Source organism: Oncorhynchus tshawytscha, linkage group LG09 (assembly GCF_018296145.1).
Source record: "Oncorhynchus tshawytscha isolate Ot180627B linkage group LG09, Otsh_v2.0, whole genome shotgun sequence".
NCBI classification, from domain to species: Eukaryota; Metazoa; Chordata; class Actinopteri; order Salmoniformes; family Salmonidae; genus Oncorhynchus; species Oncorhynchus tshawytscha.
In genome coordinates, this window is record NC_056437.1 from 66418201 (window position 1) to 66432671 (window position 14471).

Genomic DNA, 14471 nt, shown 5'->3' on the forward strand with positions numbered 1-14471 from the left:
TTGAACGGATACCTTTCATTGCTCTATATGGCAGTTTATTCAAAGACCACCATTTCATGAAGAGTACCTTCAAACGGTGCGTGTCGTCCGTAAATAAACAACCGCTCAGCTACTGCGCCTCATTAGGAGATGTTGTATACGTCAACGGCTTGAAAATATAGTGACCACCCACCCACCCAATACGCTCCACTAACACAGCATCATGGTATGAAAACCCACTGGATCCACTCGTACTCACTAGACCGAAAAACAATGAAGAAGTTAACTATGATGAGGATCAGACATTGATCTAACTTTACTTTTCAACAGATTCTCTCTTGCTGGCTGTACCAATTGCAAAATTCCCTTTGCAATTGGTATGGCCAATTGGCTTTGACAGGATGGGCAAACATAATTGAAACTAATATACTATATAGTGGTACTATTAAGGAATCATCTACTACCAGCTGTAACCATTCTGATGGATTGGCTGACAAAAGTTACATTTTAAAACGCACATCACCATTTTTCTCTTTTGTGGTGCAGGGAATAACACCTCCATAGTTAACATCTATATCTAAGATAGATATCTCCCGCACAGGACTCCAGAAGAAGACTCCTGTTATTTATTCTTGTTCGTACTGCTACCTTGTGAGGTAACTAACCTAGGCCACCTTGCCAACCTCGCTCACACTACTGAAACGCTACACGCTGCCTGTTACCAATCCAGCTAGGCCCAAAGGGCCACGCTCATAAATACACAGCAGGACAACTATATCATACTGACAAATCAACAACAGTTGTTGGGAGGAGTACAACAAACCGAGGAAAATAGAAGTCGGACCAGCGGAGGTGTCTGCCGAGGGGGTTTGCGGTCTGTTTTCGTCTTGTGTGTCGGAGGCCAGTGGAAAGAGCTGCGGGGAAAGTCTGACACTTCCATGTCGTTAAAATGGCTGTAAAACCTGGAAGACCGCGACGCTCGTTCTTGGCAAAAGGTGAGTGAGAATTTGATTTCTCGTTTTTCTTCAAGCTGAGCTGTCTTTTGTAGCTTTTTGACCCTGGTTCCATCATGTCTATTACAGGTCATTTTAAACCTTGTGGTGTTTATGTTTTTGTTATTCACCCAATGTTCGCTGGTCTGATGGACCCACAACATTATTGGGTTAAAAGAAAATACTGTAAAAATACTTAATACTTAGACTTTGACTTATATCAACTACAAGCAATGTAGAAGGCATACATGGTTAATGTTTGCCATTTACCTCTGCTATGTCACGTTTATCAATAAAAGCGCTGTTCATTTTTTTTTTTATGTGATTTTTGTTCATTATAATCAAGACATGGGTGGAATAAATCATGTTTATCTTGAACAAATATAAATGAAACAAGGTTTTCATCACTATTGATGTTTATTGCTTTGAAATGAACAAATTGGAAGGACAAAGTTTATGTACAGTATGTTATGGAAATGATAAATGAGCCCCAATTAAGGCCTGTCTACACACCACATGAGGGACAGAGTTTTACTGTGTGTGTGTTTGAAATGTTTTTCTTACACTTGATGCATGTGTACTGTGTCTTCCGGTCCACACACATCGCAGTGCTTCTTCTTGTTGCTAACGGCTGCAATCCAGAATGATGAAAATACTTAGTTGAGGAATTTTTACTAACATCTCACTCAGTCACTCACAAACTCAGCAAAAAAAGAAACGTCCTCTCATTGTCAACTGCGTTTATTTTCAGCAAACTTAACGTGTACATATTTGTATGACCATAACAAGATTCATCAACTGAGACATAAACTGAAAATTTACGCAGACTAACAGAAATGGAATAATGTGTCCCTGAACCAAATCAGGGGGGTCCAAATCAAAAGTAACAGTCTGTATCTGGTGTGGCCACCAGCTGCATAAAGTACTGCAGTGCATCTCCTCCTAATGGACTGCACCAGATTTGCCAGTTTTTGCTGTGAGAAGTTACCCCACTCTTCCACTCAGGCACCTGCAAATTCCCGGACGTTTCTGGGGGGAATGGCCCTAGCCCTCACCCTCCGATCCAACAGATCCCAGACATGCTCAGTGGGATTGAGATCCGGGCTATTTGCTGGCCATAGCAGAACACTGACATTCCTGTCTTGCAGGAAATCACGCATAGAATGAGCAGTATGGCTGGTGGCATTGTCATGCTGGAGGGTCATTTCAGGATGAGCCTGCAGGAAGGGTACCACATGAGGGAGGAGAATGTCTTCCTTGTAACGCACAGCATTGAGATTGCCTGCAATGACAACAAGCTCAGTCCAATGATGCTGTGTCACACCGCCCCAGACCATGACGGACCCTCCACCTCCAAATCGATCCCGCTCCAGAGCACAGTCCTCGGTGTAATGCTCATTCCTTAGACGATAAACGTGTATCCGACCATCACCCCTGGTGAGACAAAACTGCATCTCGTCAGTGAAGAGCACTTTTTGCCTGTCCTGTCTGGTCCAGCGACGGTGGGTTTGTGCCCATAGGCAACGTTGTTGCCGGTGATGTCTGGTGAGTACCTGCCTTACAACAGGCCTACAACCCCTCTGTCCAGCCTCTCTCAGTCTATTGCGGATAGTCTGAGCACTAATGGAGGGATTGTACATTCCTGTTGTAACTCGGCCAGTTGTTGTTGCCATCCTGTACCTGTCCCACAGGTGTGATGTTCGGATGTACCGATCCTGTGCAGGTGTTGTTACACGTGGTCTGCCACTGCAGGGACGATCAGCTGTCCATCCTGTCTGCCTGTAGCGCTGTCTTAGGCATCTCCCAGTACAGACATTGCAATTTATTGCCCTGGCGACATCTGCAGTCCTCATGCCTTCTTGCAGCATGCCTAAGGTACGTTCACGCAGATGAGCAGGGATCCTGGGCATCTTTCTTTTGGTGTTTTTCAGAGTCAGTAGAAAGGCCTCTTTAGTGTCCTAAGTTTTCATAACTGTGACCTTAATTGCCTACCCTCTGTAAGCTATTAGTGTCTTAATGACCGTTCCACAGGTGCATGTTCATTAATTGTTTATGGTTCATTGAACAAGCATGGGAAACCGTGTTTAAACCCTTTACAGTGAAGATCTGTGAAGTTATTTGGATTTTTATGAATTATCTTTGAAAGACAGGGTCCTGGAAAAGGGCTGAACCTTTTTCTGCTGAGTTTAGTTACAGTAGGCCAAGGTAGGTTAGTCAGACACACATACATGCAACAACATCACTCACACTTACTTCCAGTATCGGAGTTGTTGGTTCTGTGGGTCGGGCGAATGGGGCACAAGCATCCTCCTCCTCCTGAATTCTCCTTACGATGGCTGTAGAAGCTGGGGTCCTTGGGATATGTTGCTTCCTCTGGATTTGAGGTCTTGCAAATGCCTTTCCCAGCTCCTCGAGAAAGAGCCGTCTCCTCTGGTGCTTCCCTCTGTTCCAATCTGGGTTCAACGCCAGCCAGATGACAAACTCGTTGTACACCGAGGTGTCCGAGACGTTGAAGAATATTCATGAGTACCACATTTTTGCCTTTCTTTGGCACGTAGGACACTAGGTACGTGTGGGCCGTGAACACAAACTTAGAGGAATTGATAGGCCTGTTCCGTGTATTCAACAGCTGAGATGGGAGCTCTGGCTTGTTTTTTTTGTACTGTTCCTACCATCGTCAGCTTCCTCTTGAGGAGATCCTGTCTCAGCTTGTGCGAAGTAAAAAAGTTATCGCATGTGATGTTGTGGTCACAGAGTCCCAGTGACATGTCCAGAACCTGCATTCCTTGGTTCTTGTCAAGAGCTCCTCCTTCTGTCTTCCCTGTACACACTTGCAAGTTCAACGCATATGATGAAGCGACATCACAGGCAGCCCAGATCTTGATTCCATATTTTGTGGGTTTAGACGGTATGTACTGCCTGAAGGGGCAGCGGCCCCTAAATGGCATAAGCTGCTCATGAACAGCAACGTTGGGCCCAGGTGTAACGGTTCTCTTGGTGTGGTGAAGGAGAGTCGGACCAAAATGCAGCGTGTAGATTGCGATCCATGTTTAATCAAACAAACGTAACACGAATACACACAAAACACTTCAAAACAATAAACGTAACGAAAACCGAAACAGCCTATACTTGTGTCAACTAACACAGCGACAGGAACAAAGACACTAAGGACAATCACCCACACCAAACTCAAAGCATATGGCTGCCTAAATATGGTTCCCAATCAGAGACAATGATAAACACCTGCCTCTGATTGAGAACCACTTCAGACAGCCATAGACTTATCTAGAACACCCCACTAGCTACAATCCCCCATATATACACACCACATACAAAAACCCATGCCACACCCTGGCCTGACCAAATAAATAAAGATAAACACAAAATACTTCGACCAGGGCGTGACACCAGGGTTGTAAAACAGGGGAAGGCGGTCCACCCACCTGTCCCACACTATCCTGATTTCAGCTAGCTTGTCTCCCTGCCGCCGAGTTGGTCTGGTGTCTCGGTTATCGAAGAGGATAATCCTGAAAAAGTTTTCCAGAGACAATGTTGCACGGAAAAGTTCTCTGCCAGTTTCTGCATCCCACAGGGATTCTGTGGACTCTGAAAATCTGAAAACACCAGCAAGGATAAGAACCCCAAAGTATACATGTATATGAGTTTGGTCCATCTCTTTCCATCGCTCTCCAAAAACATGCCTTCCCTCCAAATTAGGGCAGTCCAGAATGATTTTCCTCTTTTTGACATCCATGTTTCTCCTCCTGCAGGCTGCCCTAGCTGATTGCTGACTGGCTGGTCCTGGGGCTGGCGGAGGGTCAATCTGATCCTCTTCTTCCAACTCACTGTCAGACTCCAAATTGACAGAGACATGATCCTCATATTCTGGAAAGTTCTTCATCTTTCAAAATGGAAGACGCTCCTTCCACACTAGCTTCTCCTCTGCAAAAATTATTTCCAAGGCCCTATGAGCAAAGATTCCTTTTGCCATACTGATTGTGGTTAGGGGCCACACATGCAAAACTTTTTTTGTGTGTGTGTCCCTCTCCCAATTTCCACCTGACTGGGGGAGAGTGTGGATAAATACTTTTTTATTTTTTTATTTTTTTTTACAATATATCAAAATAACGTACACCACATATGTAATAGAAATGTGTGGGGGTGCACTCAATGAAAATGTGTTATTTTACATGTTCGTCACAGAAAATGAGCCAAGGCCAATTAGTCTCAGGTTGAAAAATTATTAATTGTATCATTTTTCTTTTAATAAACATTGAAAATGGGTCCCATAGATCCGAACCCCACACAAGGGTTAAATGATCACATTGATAAGTCATGTTCAATGGGATTTGTGGACTGTTGGGATATTTCCTATTACCTTTTGGTATGAGTGCTGCTCCTGTTAAGAACTAGAGCTGCCTGTTAATCTTCGGACACACCGCGACAACGAATTGCTAAATGCAGCGGCTGGCCATCCTATTGCTTGCTGCTGTCGCAGTGTGTTATAGCGACCACCTGCTGGCAAACCGTGGATGTTTTTGGTAATTTCAATCATCAGAAAATGGCCAATATTCTGGTCTGGGGCACTCAACAGCACTCAACCTTCGATCGTTCAGTTGTGTTTCTTCTCTTAGTGTTATCATACACTGAGTAGTGCCAGCAATTAAAAGTGAGTCATGGTGATGTGTTTTGCTCTCTGGCCTTCAGCTGTGAAAACCAGGCCACTAGCGAGGCATCACCGGGGTGATCCTGCTTTCCCAGCTCCGTCACTGTGGCAACAAGTTAAACAAGAGGGGGATAAATAATGTCTGGTGCTCCTCTGGAACAGTGCCTGGTTAGAGAACAGTGGAGGCTGGTGTCACTTTTAAATCTCACCTCATTGTAAAGGCTGGAACAGAATGAATGGAACAGTATCAGTTTGTTTGATACCCTTCCTTTCACTCTATTCCAGACATTACTATAGCCCGTCTTTCCTTCACCAGCCCTGTACCATCTCCTGTCCGCGACCTTGTCCCTGTCCCCTCTTCCTCTACAATCTTCCCATGCCCCCACAATCTGGAGATGCCTATCAGTCTGAGGCTAAGCTGTATTTATCCTCCCTCCCGTCTCTCTCCAGTCTCTACCCCATGCTGCCTTGTGGTTTCCCCCGGAGGTCGCACAGGGCTTGGGGCACACATGGCCTAGTGGTCCCCTGGTGTGCCTGGTGGCGGTCCTGGTGGTCCGGTTGGCGGTGCCCCTTCCTGAGGAGGGCAGAGGCGGGAGGCGGCTCCGCGGCTGAGATGTGGTTAATTAGCCTGTGTAATTAGAGCCCTGTGGGTGTCTGTCTGTCTGTCTGGTGCCTTTGAGGGCATGTTGTGCCCGCTGGCTGCCATGACAGGTGGTGGGCACCAGACAGGAACACCCATCCCGGGACACCCACCCCACCACAGGATGGTACCAGCCCAGTATTTCTGGTTCCTTTGGGGGCATTTTCCCCCTGGCAACCATGAAGGTGGTGGGCGCTAAGCAGACACACACACACACACACCCTGGGATGCTCAACACCGATCTCACCCCAGCAGCGGGGGATGCCACCCAGTCTGCCACCCTGCATGGTGGCACTGTGACTTAAAAAAAGATGTCGGCCTAAGTTCAACTTGAAGTTAGGGTGGTCCACTTCCTTAAAGATGTCTGCGACACATGATACTGGATGGGGGTACAGTAAGTCATCCCTGTTGCATGAATGTGTGTTTAGCATTCAAGTTTGATGTCATCTCTGTCATCTCTGATTTGTCACACACTGATGGGTTATCCAGCTTCTAGGTGCAGTCAATACCTCATGAAGCATATAGTTTTGTGTTGTTCAACACGTCTGTACATTGGAGCCACCAATTGTGAAGTAAGACTTGACGATCTGATAATGTACATACCAATGGGGATAAAAGAAAATAAATGTAGTTACATTCAAACACAAGGAAAGCAGAGAAGAAGTAACGAGGGGAAAAAAACATTGGAATTTCTTCTCAGATCTTCAGGGTTTCACAGCAATTATTGTGAAGTGTTACCAGATGCTTTTATCTTATCCTTGAGCTTTGCTTTCCTTCAAGATTTCTCAGATTAAAATAAAATATATATATATATATATACACACCACACTGCTACAAGCAATTAATCAACAATGATTTATGGTGTCATCCACTATGTTCAGCTAAACCAATACGGGACTGATCTTTTCCCTTTCTTTCTTTCTTTCTTTCTTTCTTTCTTTCTTTCTTTCTTTCTTTCTTTCTTTCTTTCTTTCTTTCTTTCTTTCTTTCTTTCTTTCTTTCTTTCTTTCTTTCTTTCTTTCTCATTTTTCATTTTTCTCCTTTTCTTTCTTTCTCCTTTCTCCTTTTTCATTTTCTCCTTCTCTTTCTCCTTCTCCTTCTCTTTCTCTCTCCTTCTCCTTCTCCTTCTCCTTCTCTTTCTCTTCCTCCTCTTTCTCTCCTTCTCCTTCTCTATCTCTCTTTCTCCTTCTCCTTCTCTTTCTCTCATTCATTTTCTCCTTCCTCTCCTCCTTCTTCTCCTTGGACTTTCAAGGTGCACTGAACATTTTAACATGTAACTTGTTTCATGCACCAGCTGCCTGTACTCTAGTCCTAGCCTGAAATGGATTGAACATTCTTAGACTGGGAAATTTTGGTTTGATCCCCCAATCATTGGCAGTTCATTTGGCTAGGAAGAAAAAAAAAGATAATTATATTTTTCTGACATGGGTTGCCGTTTCAGTGGCTTAACCCTGAGCGTATCCCATTTCAGTCGTCAGATGAGCACATATTTCAGGGAAACCAAATACCTCACGCAACACTGCGCGGGGGATTATTGCTAGTCCAATTTTTAGTTTTTTTGAGGGGCAATTTTCTAGCCTACATGGGCGTTTGGGTTTTTATTCAGTGCAACACATAGGCTGTGACTTGTTTGGGAGCCAGGTTTGGAGCCTCTCCTGGGATCTGGTAATTGCCACGGAAGCCCAGCTACTAAGCGCCAGCCGTCCATTTCCCTGATAGGGATCAGTGGGCAAGGGAGCGTGGAGCCCGAACCAGGCCCGTTCGTTACACACGCACATGCACACACACACACACACCACACGCACACACACACACAGCCATAGGAAAACAAATATTCTGACAACATTACCAAAATAGTATTTAGCTAACTCGGCTACAGTTCCACTAAAGTCCTCAGTCAGTACCACTTCACACCAGAGCTAACAGAGTTCTTCTAAATGAAAGGAATATTCCTGTAAAACACATTTTCACAGCGATGGAAAGGACAAATTCACTGAAGCGTGTGGCTAGGTGCCCACGAAGTAAAAGAGGTGGGAGGTGCAATAGCCAGCAGACCTGGGTTCAAATAATATTTGAAATCCTTCAAATTTTGGGGGCATGTGGACTTCCAGGTGGGTAATTTGGGGTGTTATCAACAGTCAAATATTTTTTTTTTACTGCAGCATACTGTAAAGTCTGAAGCATTGTGGGAAAATGTTGTGGTCGGAGCAAATAATTGCTGCATTTTGAATGGTACTGTAATTCCACCCCACGAACCTTATGAACACCAATGGTGCAAGGTATTGTTGTTAATGGCTCATTAACATATTTTGAGGCATGCCTTGTAAGCAAACATATTTGTTGCTCCCATGAGTGAGAAGGCTGTACCTATTGAACTTGTATGTGGGGATGGTCCCTAATCCAGTTGTGCAGGGGACAGATTGGAGTGGCAGCAAGTCTTACTGTAAGTGGTTGAGCGGTTTTTGCCATGTCTTTCTGGTCTGCTTTGCCCTGTAGTTGCTTCCAATTTGGAAGCCTTTTCTTCGGCCTCATTAATCCACTCATTTGATACTGTGTTTATATTACAGTAGGTGTCCTGTAATATGGAATACAACATTTGACTTGCCACCTGGCTGCTTGAAATGGGTATGTCAAATTCAGAGTAACCCCTTTCCAGAGCAGGTCTGGTAGCTGGTTCCCCAGTTCTGCAAGTAAAGAGCCAGCAGCACGCCCAAAGTGCAATTTTTATTGAGATACAATGACATGTTTATGGTCTCGTAATGCTTCACTGAAGGTGCGTAAAAACATGGCTACTGATTCAGGTTGTGGATTCCAAAGATGCTGGTTGTGATTATAAGACGGCATGGTTGTGAAATACTATGAGGACCTGGTAGCTGAAACGAGAAAGGAATAGAAGTCGTAGAATATGTTGTTGAAGTGGACATCCCAGAACTGTACTGATCGTGAGATGAGTCACGGACAATTTACTTGAAGAGACGGCGGGACTGTTGTCAGTGTGTGTTCTAGGGATTTTCCAGGTCTGTCCCTCTAAGGACTTTCAGTGTGTGTGTTTCTGTGCATGCTTGCGAGCATTTGCGTGTGTTGTCAGTGTGTGTTCGAGGGATTTTCCAGGTCTGTTCCTCTAAAGACTGTTAGTGTGTGTGTTTCGGTGCATGCTTGCGAGCGTTTGTGTTTTTTCCAGGGATGTTGATACACTTTTTCACCTTAATTAGTGAGTAACCAGCTACTCAAGGTGTGGCGTAAACAACATACCAAAATATTTGATCTGGGAATAGGGTTAAAGGTAGATGGATAGGTGGACATGTATACACACATACCAAAACCAAGGTTATCCTTTACTTGCACCACATGGAGAGCCAAAGACACACACACACACACACACACACACACACACACACACACACACACACACACACACACACACACACACACACACACACACACACACACACACACACACACACACACAGACACAGACAGGCAGACAGACAGACAGGGATGCAGTAGAGATGGCAGGGGGCACAAGGCAGTAAGACCCCCTAGTTTGGCAGCATATGGCTGCAATTGAGCTGAGCTGGGGGTGGCAGGCAGACAGGCTCACCATCACTACCATAATTAGCGGGCGGCCTCTTCATGATGCCTTAAATAGCACCCTTGTTTAGATTAAAAATAAACAGTCATTTGGAAACGCTGACCCCTGACCCCTGGCCACAGCTCACAAAGTATGGTGGCCATCTTGACCATGGCCCTATAAATAGCAACGGGAAGGGGTGGGGGGGGGGTTCACCCTTGAACTGTAACAGGGACCCCTTCCTTAGTTCCCCCTCTTCAAATGAGGCCTTAGTTGCAAACAAACATACACACACACACACACACACACACAGGGGAGAGTTAATGTAACTGGCATAAAATGTAATGACCCAGCCCCTCAGTTAGTGTACCCTCAGGTTTCCACCTGCAGCTTGACTGCACATACACAGCTCTGTGGTAGCAGCGAGACAAGGCCCACACACTGAATTATACGGGAGAGAACAGAGAAGTGATGAACAATGTCAGAGTCTCATAAGAAAGCTATATCATAGAACACAATAATACACAGTTGAAAGATGTTAGAGAGAAAATGCAATGAAAAGGACAATATACTACAGCCATCCAAGATTAGCGTATGAGGCTTTTGAATACGTGAAAATGTATGAATGTTGTATAGAGTCCTATTGAAGTGTCTATAGAGTAACTGCTCTGAGTATTGTACGCCCGAAAACAAAAGCTAAAGAAGAAAAAACATGACCGTTTTTTCATATTACACCGTTTGGAAGCCAAGACATGAAAGAAATTAGTGTTGGAATAAAAACATAAAAACAGGTCCTCAAAACAAAGAAACATTGGATCGGAAAGGCCTTCTTCAGACACTGCCTCTTAACTAACTTCCTGTCCCGTCCAGAGAGTCAGTTCTTAACACCAGATTTTCAAGGTCCACAGTAATTGGGGTCACAATGACAATGACACCCTCCCTCCCTCCCACAGCTGGACTGGATGGAGGACCAGCTCCAAATCCAGAGTAGCATTACTAATAGGGCCAAAACAGCTGTCCAGCTTTAGCCAGGGGCCCAACATCAACAACACAGAGGCCCAGTTCACTTCACACCTGGCAACGCTCTCCACGGGAACCCCTTATCCTATATGCAAAACCTGGCAACGCTTGGCACGATCTTTCATCCCCTCGGCCCTGTCAGTCCACCAAGGTTCCAACCTTCAACAGTTTGCCAAGCTCCTATCAGATGAAGTGCTTTCTAATGATGGCCAGAGAGATGGCCCTAGCTGGTGCCCACATGTGGTCCAGTCAGATAAGCATAGTAAGCAGAATACTGTAGAGCTGGTTGGTGTGTGTGCGGGTGTGCACACATGTACAGTATGTGTGCTTGTGTGTGTGTGTGTGTGTGTGTGTGTGTGTGCATGCGCGTGCGTGAGGGGCTGGTTGGTAAGTGTGTAGCCGGTATGGTCTGTGGCTGGGGAAGCTCAACCTCCGACCGACACATGTGGGAGCAGAGCTGTTTGTTCCATCAGATAATTGCCAAAAGAGAGAGAGACAGACACAGACAGACAGACAGACAGACACAGACAGAGTGACGATTCATTTAATTCTAGTATTCACTCAAATTACAAGCCTTGGCTTTAGTTTGGACTGTATGTAGGCTGATTGTTTGGGAGGAAGATGTAAACTCCATGTTGGTCTTGGTCTGTTATTCCTAAACATCTTGTGAGGTCTGTAAATGATAGGAACTTTTATACAATGGTGTGGTCTGAGTTTGGCTGTAACAGGGTGGTAATGTCAAGATTAACCTTGCCACAGACGCACACGCACACACAGGGACGTACTTGGGGCCATGATCCCTATCTGCACTGTTTGGGGGTCACCTTGTGTGTAGCGTGCCCCTGCAGCAGATCTGTACTAAGAGGGAGGCACGGCAGGGCAGGCACGGCTTTTAGAGACATACTTCTACCGTCCTCTGGGAGGCTGTGAGACATACATGCCCTGTGCATTTTGCCTGGCTTGGTCCCCACTTGGGAGGCTCCGAATTATAGGGACTGATTGCTCCAACATGTGCTCTGGATGTCCTGCTTGGCTATGCTAGCCCAGGCCAGGCTGGACCTTGGTCCGGCTGGCTGAAATGATGCCCCAAGGGGAGGACACCACCGGGAGGACACACGGCCAGTGGAAAGGAAAACAAGTCCTCATTTATTTCCCTCTCCGAAACAATTACCCACCATTCAGCTAAAGGCAGTGTGTATGTGTGTGCCATGTGCATGTGTGTGGATTAATAGTTGATGAAACTAGCTAGGTCACTCGTGATACAAGTCAGTGTTTGACTTGTATACGTGTCTGAGGACGCCAGCAGACGTCGCAGAAACCGGCCACTAGGGGCAAAAGTTAAAGCTTTAACCTTCAAGTAGGTTTCAGTTTTACAAGCCCATTATCCAAGTCATCCCTCTCTCTCTATCTCTTCTCTCTCTCTTCTCTCTTTCTTCTCTCTCTCTTCTCTCTTCTCTCTTCTCTCCCCCTGGCTAAAACACTTGCTCGCTAGCCTAACTTCATGGGCAGCTAGTTAACATTAGCATACCTCATCTAGTCCAAATTCCAATGGCTAATTTGGGAAAGGGACGATTTTAGCTAGCTAGCTGGCCACAAGGGGACAACAAAACAAAATGCAACAATTCAATTTTTTTGATGTTTGACTTGTGAGGGAATTGGTCTGAAGCCAAATCCAAACTGGCTTCCCTTTGTCGTGGAAATTATTACCAGTAACAACTGAAGTCAATCTTAAATGAATCATTCTTTATTTTCAGCATGCTGGAGAGGTTTAAACAAGCTTAATGCACCAAGTAGTACACGTCTGTCAGCAGCTCCACCGTGGCAGTCCCATTAGTTCTCTAATATTCTGCTTACAAGACAAGTTATATTTGCATGATCTAGCTTATTCATTATTCATAATCAATTCATCATTAACATTTGGTTCATGCATGTGACCGACCAATACCTCACGAGGCTTCTTCTCTCTAAGCTGAGACCTTGAAACTGAGACACCCCTTTCGGTTCTCAAAACAATGTTCTGGGCATACTGCCAAATTGCTTATGCTGATAAGAGGATTCCTCCCAGGTACGATCAATCAGTCACTTGCATGAACCCAGTCTTATTCATTATTAGAAAAGCACAAACATAGCATTTTCCTTCACACCATGACACTTTTTTTGGTGCACCAGGAACATTCACAGCTGAGCTCACTAAGTTTAGCTCTACGCTGATTGGATGTGATTATTTATTTTTTTATCAAGGGAGGCCAAATGTTTGCTGGCTTCCCTTGCATTCAATGCAATGGGTGGCAACAATGTCATGCTCTTTCTTTCCAGACAGCATCAGATAGATACGCTACACATACTGAGACAGAAGAGCGATGTTTTGTTCGCTCGGATGCATTCTCTGGTGAAATACATTCAGCCTTTTGCGAATTGAAGGAAATTTACAAAACAACATCTTTTTCCATTTTTTGGGGGAAGCCTGGCTTCCCTTTGCTTCCATGAATACATGCCACTGCTTTACACACTCAGTGACGACAAGTCATTCAGGCCCAACGTTTCAGGCCCCACTCTCATTCAAGCCTCCTCACTCTGCCCTACATGGTTTGAGCCCCACCTGTTTAGCAAAAAAATGACATGCTTGTTTTGCATGTTATTTTGGCATTAATACGTGTCTCATATCAGTTTGCAAACAATATTGTGTTAATAAAGCCGCATAAAACAATGTCACTTTTTTTGCTTTATTGTGTAAGGCAGATCCAAAATGCAGGTGTTTTAGCCCAGCTCTAGTTGCGCTGTGATTGGCTCAGTGTGCTGTCAGTCATGGGGACAGTACGTCACCACAAAATCTACGGGGAGAGCAAAACAATTCAAGCCCTTTGGGTGCTGCCATAGATTTACATTATAAGTTCCCATCCAAGAAGGCTCAAGGTCATTGGCCACAGATAGAATTATGTCAACATCATACTTAAAAAATCTTAGCTAGCAAGCTAGATGAGCAGTCATCATCTTGAATCATCACGAATCAAGTCGACAATCTACTAGCAAATCCTTTTCAGTACTTGTCATATGAAAAGAAATTATAGATAAAAAGTATCGGTGCTCATTGGCCATTGGACATAAACATTACACAACAAGTTGTAAATCTCAAATTCAACAATGAGTGGTTTGGAAGGTATCAGTGGCTAGCTACAAGCATTGCAAAGCAATCACTAGCCTGATATTCAGTGGAGAGGGTGTGTCGTCAAAGTCTGGGTTTAAGGGTCTCTTTTCCAAGCTTAAATGGATAAACATTCACATGCCATGGACCAGAAAAGGTTGAATACATTGACCATGCTGTCAATCCATCATGACTTCTGCTGCGTTGATGACAAAGTAGGACTGCCACACCACCTTCCTGTTCAAGTGAGTGCAGCACAACAAGGTGAGTCCAAAAAGGTATTGTATGCTGCTGCATAAATGATGTAATATGCCAGGGAGAAATGTATACTGTAACTAATAAAGTAATACTAAGTGTATGTGGTGTAGTAAGCTGTTAGTAGCCATGTGCCTCACCCTAATAATTTGATCCTTTTCCCCTTGTAACTTAGCTTACTGTTCTGACTTGGTGGTGCACATGTA

The 14471-nt window shown here is 44.7% G+C and overlaps 1 long non-coding RNA gene across 1 annotated transcript; it reads left to right on the forward strand.

Annotated features, from left to right (window-relative positions):
* Positions 1-235: 235 nt before the first annotated feature.
* Positions 236-7092, forward strand: LOC121847197. The gene is made up of 2 exons (XR_006084140.1): positions 236-974; positions 4742-7092. It is a non-coding gene; the product is annotated as an uncharacterized LOC121847197 (long non-coding RNA).
* Positions 7093-14471: the final 7379 nt, after the last annotated feature.